We start from the raw sequence: 9,318 nt of genomic DNA, 5'->3' as shown, positions 1-9,318 counted from the left end.
TTTTTTAAAAATGTCCTGGGAGGCTCTTGGGATATGATATGGCAAAAATTGTCCAAGACTCCCACATGCTATAGCAGGTCAATGGAGGATTGAAAAGAGTTACAATGTTTAAGATACAAGTTTTTCTCATATATTATCTAATTTAATCCTTACAAGAGGCCTATATGGTAAATGTGATTATCTCTATTTTACAGGAAAGGAAAAATTCAGATACATTATTGCTCATTCATTTATTTATTCAATGTGTATTTATTAAACGCCTACTCTAGGCTAGACACTGCTCTTGGTATTGGGGCAAACATGGTGGCGTTAAGGGAAGGAATAAGAACCTTTCATCTATAGAATCTCATTCTTAGGAGTGGTGGTAGCAGGAGATACTAGCATTAAACCAGTAATAAATGCCTAAGCAAATACTTTCAGATACTGTTAAGTTTATGAGGATCATACAAGGTAATGTGGTAGATTGGGGGAAGGGTGGGGGTGAACCTAAGAGGGAAGGTAAGGGGCGGATCACATCAACTCTGACATCTGAGTTGAGATCTAACTTGCCTAAGTGGAGTAACTAGGATTTATACTTAGGACTCTCCTGGTGTTAGATGCTCTAAGAACATTTGCTATGGACATTAAAATGCTAAAATGTTTATATTAATAACAAACATCCAAGAAGTCTGTAAGTGTCTATATTGCCTGCTCTTGAAATCATTAGGGTCAAACAAAAAGTGAAAGGAATGGAAGAACTATAAAGAACTATGCACATTAAAGCTTTCTTATGTGTGCCCTTGCAGTCTGGCTTTGAATGCCTGGGGAAACAGGGAATGAAACAAAGCAAAGGGAATGAAATGTGCGTGCGATTTCAGTGAAGAAATGAGCAGTGTAGTGATTAGTCATAGATAAATTGTAATAGCATTTAATCTCTTTCTCTCCCATATGTCTTGAAGAAACAACCTTCCAATGATGAAAGTTTATTTTGTTCTTTTTTCAAGGGTGAAAGTTTAAATCATCGGTAATCCATCACCGAAGAAAAATGGTGGTTAATATTTCAGTATATTTCTTTCTAGGACTTTTTAAAAATTAACATCTTATCATGAGTTTTTCTCTCATGTTATTTCAACCTCATGAAGCATAATTTTAAATGGTGCCAGAATAGTCCATCATATGTCCCTATATTATTGTATTTGACCATTCCCCTATACTGAACATATAGTTTTGTCTATTTTTTTGCATTTTACATAATGCTGAAATGATGATCCTCATACATATTTCTATGCTTGCCTTATTATGTTCCTTGGATAGATTACTAGAGTAAAACGGTTGTCAAGAATAGTAAATTCTTGGGGCACCTGAGTGGCTCAGTCAGTTAAGCATCCAACTCTTGGTTTTGGCTCAGGTCATGGTCTTGAGGTTGTGAGATTGAGCCCCGCATTCGAGCTCCATGCTCAGTAGGGAGTCTGCTTGAGATTCTCTCCTTCCTCTCTCTCTGCTCCTCCCCTCACTTTCCCTTTCCCTCTCTTTCAAATAAAAAAAATCTTAAAAATAGTAAATTTTTTGTCAAAACTATAAAATTTCATTCATAAATTGCTGGGGTGACTTCAGGGTCTCTTACAAAGTCAAGTTTGACATTCTATTTTATCCTATGTTATTTTGAGTTATAGTCTAACAAGTGAAAGTTTTGACTTATAATTGAAAGTCCCAGTGGGAGCTAATGGTCTAAATGTATCAAGTCTGATTTATTCAGTATTCTGTTAGTGAAATTTATTTTAGCCCAACTTTGAGCCCATGTCCAGTAATAATGAAATTCACAGACTAATACTGGGACACAGCAAAATCATAACAAGTCATTAAAAGTGAGTAACTTACATTCAGTAGAGTTTCGTATTATGTACTTATAATATTATACATTATTTATATAGAATCAATGTAATTTTCTCTTACAAAGTAACAGTTTCTTTATGTGTATATGGTTCCTTTTGACTACTTAAAATAGTCAGTTGGTCACAAAAGCCATGTTCCTAAAGTAAGGTTTAACTATAGAGTTTATTACATAGCATAATGCATTTTGTTCCTACTTAATTAAACAGATTTCTTATTCTGTATTAGGTGAGTCATGCCCTCCTCTGCCCTTTTACTTTCCCAAAATAAACTTTTTTCAATTTTGTTTAAAATATTCTTTATTTATATTGAAGCCTGCCAGATGGCCTTAAGGGATTAGCAAATTATAATTTAGCTGAAAAACGACAATTTTAGCAGATCAGTGTTCTCCTCTAGAGGCTAACAAATATGCATCAACTACAGTAAGAAAAGGGATGTTTATTTGAAACTCATCCAAACAATCTGAAAGCCCTAGATGAAAATCTTGAAGAAAAAAGATTTTCCACAAATTTCTTCTTTCCTCTTTCTCACTTCTGGATACTCTAGGAACATAGAATCAATAACCCATCTGGCTTTGGAACTGCCTAGGTTGCGAGCAGAGCAGCAAACGGTGTTAATGAGGGAAACGGGGAGAGAGAGAAGATGCAATTAGAAATAATTTGAATTTAACTGATACTTACATTCAAGAGAGAAAGGCAGAAAGCATATTGTATCTTATTTTTTTTAAAGATTTTATTTATTTATTTGACACACAGAGATCACAAGTAGGCAGAGAAGCAGACAGAGAGAGAGAGGGAAGCAGGCTCCCTGCTGAGCAGAGAGCCTGATGCGGGGCTCGATTCCAGGACCCTGGGATCATGACCTGAGCTGAAGGCAGAGGCTTTAACCCACTGAGCCACCCAGGCACCCCAAGCATATTGTACCTTAAATGAGACATATTTGGAAAGATTAGCAGTGTATAAGGAAATTTAGATGCATGAAATTTAGCATTACATAGAAGATGAAATAAAAGCAAGCATAAATTACCCAGTATCACCTCCATTATTTGTTCCTTTGCATTACGTAAGTGTGTAATATTTCACTCAATGAGGTTAAGTGAGGCCATAAGAGAAATTATTTCCTTATTTTTAAAAATATTTATTTATTTATTTGACACAGAGAGTGAGAGAGAGATCACAAGTGGGCAGAGAGACAGGCAGAGAGAAGGGGAAGCAGGCTCCCCACCAAGCAGAGAGCCCAATGCAGGGCTTGATCCCAGGACTCTGAGATCATGACCTGAGCTGAAGGCAGAGGCTTAACCCAGTGAGCCACCCAGAGGCCCCAAATGATTTCCTTTAAAATAGCCCATTTTACATTTAAGATTTCTTTCGAAGTCCAAATTAAACGAAGTTCAGTTTTTTGAAGATATGACATACCATGTGATGGCATAAATACCAACTGGAATTGTGAATAGTGATTTTCCATTTACTGATATGGGACTGTATGAAAATCATATCACATTTCTGGACCCATTATATCCCTCTCTTTAAATTGATAGTATTGGAATAGATAATTTATTTTTATGGTCACTTTCATTACCTACCCCTTAAAAAATTGAAACCCTAAAATTTATAGTTACTCAAGGCATCTTTTTCTCCATTTCATTGTTCTGCTTATTCTCTCCTTCCTCATATTTTTTTATTTAAAACTGTTACATGTTTGGTTCCTCTATTAGAGGTAAAAAAAATAAATTTATGAATCCTCTCACCCCAATTAATTTACAATGTACTTGAGTAGAGGTGATCTTTTGTTTCTTTTGTGCCTTCACATAATGTGTAATTGTATTTCTGCATAGAGGAGTTCCCAGACCTGTTTTTAACTCACTGACCAGTGTCTTTACAAGCTCCCGGTAGAACAGAGTAAATAGAATAAACAGATGCATATGTAAGGTAATTAAATCTCTGTTGTTTTATTTGCATGTGTGGTGAGTTTCTGAGGTCCAAATATCCAGACTCTAAATCTTAGAGAGATCAGGGTCATTGTCTTCTGCTTCTTAGAGTTTCTCTATCAAGCTCAAAAAACTACCCTTTTTAGATTTCACTGTGGGCTGGGAGAAGTGCTCCAGATTAAAACAAACAAACAAAAAAAACAGAAAAGGTGTTACTATGACCTCTTTGGGCACTAAGGACTGACAGCATCAAGTGTTTTCCTTATGATAAATCCTCCTCTGGCCTGGGTGCTCACCCTGGGGTCACTGAAGGACAGGGCTGTGATTAAACACAATTGCCACTAGAGGTCAGTGCTGACCATTCACAGAGACAACGAAGCCAAAGCAATTGGCCGTGGAGTCCCCCAAGTTAGGAAGAACATTCGAAGTTCCTTTGTGTCATTGGTTGAGATCAAATTGACGCTGGATCCATTGTGAATTGTGTATTATGTGCAGGCCTTAAGAGAAATAATTTTAATTTCATTGATGATTATAGTCAAGAACATTATTTGGATTACTTCTTATTACTGGATGTAAACCAACTGTTTTAGGAACTAACAAAATCCTGCTTTTTGGGATATCTCAGCAGGCTCTAGGTTTCCTTACTTTGCCCTCTTTTAAAATGTTGTAATGAACATCAACATATAAGTAAATGTAGGGTAAATGTAGAGGACAGGGTGGTGATACTTGAGGTACTTCGATAAGGTTCTTGTACTCCCACACAATCTAAAAAGACTTCCATTTTTCTGATATGGAAGTTTGTCATTCTTTCACTAGGCTCTAGTCCTTTTGAGCCAAACCGCTTTCTTACAGTTCTTCCTACTACAAATATTTGTTATTTTCATGTCATATGACAGTAACTGTGCCTTGATCTTGAGCGTCAAGTATTCACTTAAACATTTCCCTGGGGACATAATGTTGGCTCATGGTTTCCAGTTTAAATTTACTTGACAAAGTTTTTTTTTTTTTTTTCAATTGTAGCTCATTGAGCTATTGTTCTAGATCAGCCTTGGCTGTAAAAGCACGAAGAACTAACTAATCTAATTTTCATGAAGTATTTCTTACACAGATTTTCTCATTTAACACTCACAACTCTTGAGAAAGGGGATTGCTTGTTATCTTCACTTTACAGGTGAAGGAGATTGAGGTTTAGGGTTTAACTTGTTCAAGACCACACAGTTTAAAAGAGAAAGGGTCAGGATTTGAATCCAGGTCTGTTTTACTCCAAAGCCTATGTTTTTTCCTAAGTGTATAATAGCCTACTACAGTATACATAATAAAATTACTGCCTATCTCCTATCATCCTCTCCCATTTCTCCACAACTTGCTGGACACCTTTGCATCAAATATTCTCAAGAGTTGATGACTTCAAATATTAGCTATTCTAGCATGCTATTCTGATGAGAAAGTGTCCTGACCCCAATCCATTTGTTAGCATAGTTTAATGTCAATTACAGAATTCTGGCATTAAGTCAAGGTGTTTGATCATTTTAATGTACCTCCAAGTGTCCTTATAGTTAACTGAAACCCTAAAAGCTGAAGGCCCATATTAGTCAGCTTGGGCTACCATCCTAAAATACCATAGATCAGGTGGCTTTAACAATAGGAATTTATTTCTTACAATTCTGGAGGCGGGGAACAACCAGTTTGGTTCCTCTGTGAGAGCTCTCTGCCTGGCTTCCAGATGACCACCTCCTTACTGTGTCCTTATATAGTAGAGAGAGCACTTCTTGTACGTGCACATATACCATCATAAAGGACCCGCTCTCATGACCTCATCTAACCCTAATTACTTCCCAAAGCCCCATTTCCACATGGCATCACATTGGGGGTTAAAACTTTAACACATGACTCTTGAGGGATTCTAGTCAGACCATAGCAACCCTGAATATTAAATACTAGCTCTTTTATTTTATTCAAAATATGAGGAGGGAAACTTTGGAAGGGGAAATATTGGATAAGGATTTTGCTTTTGTTCTCATCCTTTATAATTTGGTGGAAATCGTAGACTACTACGATTTGCTAGAAATGGTAGTGACATAGTAATTTTACTCCGTAAGTAACTGAGCTTCTTGAGAACAGTGCCTGTTTCATTCACTTATACAAGACCAACAACTACATAACTAATATGTTAATTGGCATATACATGCTGAATAAGTCAGTGATCTGCTAAGGAACAGAATTGCCAAACCTGTCTTTCTGGAGTGGCAAGTTGTAAGGATTATATCTAAGCTTCCTGTAGTTCTCAATTTTTTATGTTCTTTTTAAAAATAAAATTAGACCAAGTTTTTTGATGTATGATTTATGTTCAGTAAAATTCATATTGTTATGTGTATAGCTTTATTTTTTAAAATATTTTATTTATTTTAGAAAAAGAGTGTGTGCATATGTGTGTGTGTGTGTGTGTGTGTGTGTGTGTGTGAGAACAAAGGGAAGGGTAGGGGGAAAGGAAGAGAAACTCAAGCAGATTCCACACTCAGCATGGAGCCTAACGCAGGGCTAGATCTCATAGTTCTGAGATCATGACCTGAGCAGAAACCAAGAGTTGGACACTTAACTGACTGAGCCACCCAGGTGCCCCTAGTTTGATGGGTTTTGAAACATGTATATAATTCTGTATATTCCATCACTACCATAATTAATAAAATAGAATATTTTTCTCCCCCAAAATTTCCCTTATGCTCTTTTAAAGTCAATCCTTTTGGGGAATTAAGATCAAATTATATGTAGGCTTTTGGATCTGGCTTCTTGAGATTCCTCCATGTTTTTGCATGTATTAGTAATTTACTTCTTTTTATTGCCAAGTAATATTCCATTATACAGATATATCACAATGTGTTTATCGATTTACCAGCTAATGATACTTCAGTTGTTTCCAGCTTTTGACTATTTTAAATAAAGTTTATATGTGTGTGTAGTAAATGAACTGTTTGTGCCCCATTCATATGTTGAAGTTCTAACCTCCAATCCAATGTTACTGTTTTTAGATATAGGGCCTGTGAGAAGGTGATAGAAGGTTAAATGAGGTCATACCAGTGGTATTCTTATGAGAAGAAGGGGTACCAGAGCTCCATCTCTCTTTCCCTGAGCATGTACAAAAAAGAGGTCACTTGAGCACACAGCAAGATGGAGAATGCCTACAAGCAAGGAGAAGAGGATTCAAAATAAAATCTACTTTGCCCGCACCTTGATCTTGGATTTAGCCTCAAGAACTATGAGAAATAAATCCCTGTTGTTTAAGCCACCCAATCTATTGTACTTTGTTATGGTGGCCTGAACAGACTAATACAGTATCTATGCACAGGTTTTTGCATGGACATGTTTTTATTTCTTTTGGGTAAATACCTAGGAATCAGATTCCTGGGCCATATGCTAAATCAAGTATATTTAACTCCATAAGAAACTGCCAAACAGCTTTCCAAAGTAGTTCTAACATTTTGTGCTTCTGTCAGCAGTGTATGAGAATTCTTCTTGCTCCAAATCTGAGCCAGTACTTGGTATGGTCAAGTCTTTTGAAGTATCAATTATCCTAGAGACGAGTGATATCCAGCTGTGGTTATAATTATATTCACCTAAGAAATATTGATGATGAACCTCTTTGTATGGCTTATTTACTATAATTGGTGAAATGTCTCTTAAAATATTTTGCTCATTTTAAGAAGTTGCACTGTCTTCTTATTGAGCTGTAATAGTTCTACATCGTCTACATGTAAGTCCTTTGTCACATATACATTTTGCAAATATTCTCTCCCAGCTTGAGTCTTGTTCTTTTTGAAAATACGTTTTGAAGCACAGAAGTTTTAAATTTTAATGGATTCCAAAATCAGTTCTTTCTTCTGTCTTTCCTCCTTTTTTTATCTGAAGAAATCTTTAACTAACTGAAGTTCACAAACATTTTTATCTTATGTTTAGCTTAGAAATTTTATACTTTTAGGTTACATTTAGGTGTATGATACATTTGAGGTCAATTTTTTTGTAAGAGTCAACATCACTTTTGAAAAATATGAATATATATTCTCAATTTTTAAGGAGTAAAATGTAGAACTAGGACTGTCCCTTTCTTACTACATGGTGAGTTAAGATTATTTTGATCATAGATTTGATGGAATTTAAAGGAATACTGACAGAAAATATTGTCTCATTGATTTTTCTCTTTCTGTATTTATAATTGAACCTATATGTACATTTATGTCTTTTCTAAAACCTGGATAATCTTCACACTTCATTATTTAGGAAAAAAAAAAAAAAAAAAAGAATGAAACCAAACGAACAAAAAAGAAAAGCCAGCTGTAAGAAGAAGGTTGAGAAGGAATTTCATTCCAATATACTCTAACTCATTCCAGAATCACTGAGATTCAGAACACACTGTGTTATGGGTGAAAAAGCTTTCTAATAATCAACTGTAAGGTGCCAATGAAAATCTCTCAGTTGGAGTCCCTTGGATTTAAATGGTTTCAGTAGGAGAGTGTAAAGAATGACATTTAATAGGATGCGTGACAAGTTGTTAGAATCTGTAATACATGGGCAAATTACTTCAGGACACACTGTAAAAATAAACTATTAGATAAAAGGACAAAATGAGAAAGGAAATTTTCTTCAGTAGTTAGCATGACATTAGGGAAAATGTTTTTATTGTGGCTAAGTACTTAGAGACAGGAAACAAAGGGCAAGAATAAATAAGCACTTTCCTAATTGGATGATGATAATGGAAAGATCCTCTAGAGATTATGTTTTTTTGTTTTGTTTTGTTTTATTTTATTAACATTTTAGTAAATAGGCTGAATAGTAAAATCTCCAACTGAAATTAATATCAAGCTACTTTGACTAAAGGATGTCAGGCCCATGGAAATACATTTAAAGACAAATTCTCAGTTATGTGAATCTAAAAAACACTGACAGATGAGCTTAATGCACATTATATAGGTAAGAGATCTATTTTAAGAAAAAACAAAGTGTAGAACTGATGGCTTCAAGGTGTTAGTTATAACCCAGGAAAGCGACCTAGGAGTGATTGCAGTCTGCTCACCAAGGCACCAACCCAATGGCCTGCCAGTTTTCATGTAGAAAACTGGAAACAAATCAGAAAGCATCATCCTACAGTTGTGTAAGAACTAGGATACTACATATTCTCCAGGTCACCACTTCTCAGACAAAATAGAGCTGGAAGAGGCCCAGAGAATAATAAGTAAAATGATCAAGGGGTTTTTATATGAATATTGATTTAAGAAATTAGGACGCTTTAGGCTTCAAAACATGAAAGCTAACAGGAAATATGATCAAAGCCTTAAAGTTGTCAAGTCCATGGGTAGGTGGAACACAGACTTGCTCACCAACTCACAAATTATAAGAATTAAAGTCTCTGGTGGTTGACATATTGAATGTAATATAGCTTTTTGAAGTTTCACTTTATAGCTAAGACAGTACATTCAGTGCATTTTTTAAACGATGAATTAGGCTGAATGAATGAATGGTTTCTGGGAATT

Source organism: Mustela nigripes, chromosome 1, assembly GCF_022355385.1.
Source record: "Mustela nigripes isolate SB6536 chromosome 1, MUSNIG.SB6536, whole genome shotgun sequence".
In the NCBI taxonomy this organism is placed as follows: Eukaryota; Metazoa; Chordata; class Mammalia; order Carnivora; family Mustelidae; genus Mustela; species Mustela nigripes.
Note: the sequence above shows the minus strand (reverse complement) of the source record.